The sequence below is a fragment of the Ammodytes marinus genome, assembly GCF_949987685.1.
Source record: "Ammodytes marinus genome assembly, contig: scaffold_63, whole genome shotgun sequence".
Taxonomy (NCBI): Eukaryota; Metazoa; Chordata; class Actinopteri; order Uranoscopiformes; family Ammodytidae; genus Ammodytes; species Ammodytes marinus.
The window spans coordinates 155,162-156,318 of record NW_027648341.1 but is presented as its reverse complement, the minus strand read 5'-3'; positions in this window follow the sequence as shown (position 1 = coordinate 156,318).

Below are 1,157 nucleotides of genomic sequence, written 5' to 3'. Positions count from 1 at the left end.
GTGTGTGTGTCTCTCTCTCTCTGTGTGTATGTGTGTCTCTCTGTGTGTGTATGTGTGTCTCTCTGTGTGTGTGTGTGTGTGCGTGTGTCTCTCTCTCTCTTTGTGTGTGTGTGTATGTGTGTCTCTCTCTCGCTCTTTGTGTGTATGTGTCTCTCTCTCTTTGTGTGTGTGTGTGTGTCTCTCTGTCTGTGTGTGCGTGTGACAGGGACACACTAGACTCAAAAACCAGTTGTGTGTGTGTGTATGTGTGTCTCTCTCTCTCTTTGTTTGTGTTTGTGTGTCTCTCTCTCTCTTTGTGTGTATGTGTCTCTCTCTCTCTTTGTGTGTGTGTGTCTCTCTCTCTCTCTCTCTCTCTCTCTCTCTCTCTCTCTCTCTCTCTCTCTCTCTCTCTCTGTGTGTGTGTAAACCAACAGTCATTTTAGCTGGTTCATTAAAGGTGGAAATGAGACTCGACCACACACTCTAAAGTTGCCAAAACTTACTCACTCACTTCCATCAAATTTCCTCTAAATTTAAATGAGTTTTTAATGAGATTTTATGGTTCAAAATGGCGGTGTACTCGATAGCTTTATTAACATTTATACCCCTAAAAAAAATCCCCTTTATTATATAACAGGTCTTAGTCCTTCATAAATTATATAATATATGTTGGTTCACTTTCAGTCAAAACTAACAATTTTTATTTATTTTTTGTCCCAAATTGTCGCTTGTTTAGAAAAATAATATTCAATGTATTATATCTCTTACACACACACACACACACACACACACACACACACACACACACACACACACACACACACACACACACACACACACACACACATACGCACAGTCATTTATCTTTGAACAAATACACAATTTCATTAAAAATTGTATTATATTTTATTTTACTTTTGACTCACTTTAAAGCCACAGTGCATAACTTTTTTCATATAAATGAATGTCGGTTTCATTCAAGCCATCGCCAAACAAGTTGACACAAAGTTGATTAAGCCTATTATCAGCTCTATAAAACTCTCTCTGTATTTCTCAGTATGGCAGCGTTTACAAACTGGTGTCCCCCCCCCCCCCCTCTCCCCCCTGACACTGGTGCAGGAGCTCAGAAAAATCCTCAAGAAGAGCCCAAGAAATGTTTCAGTTGTTGATTCATTGCA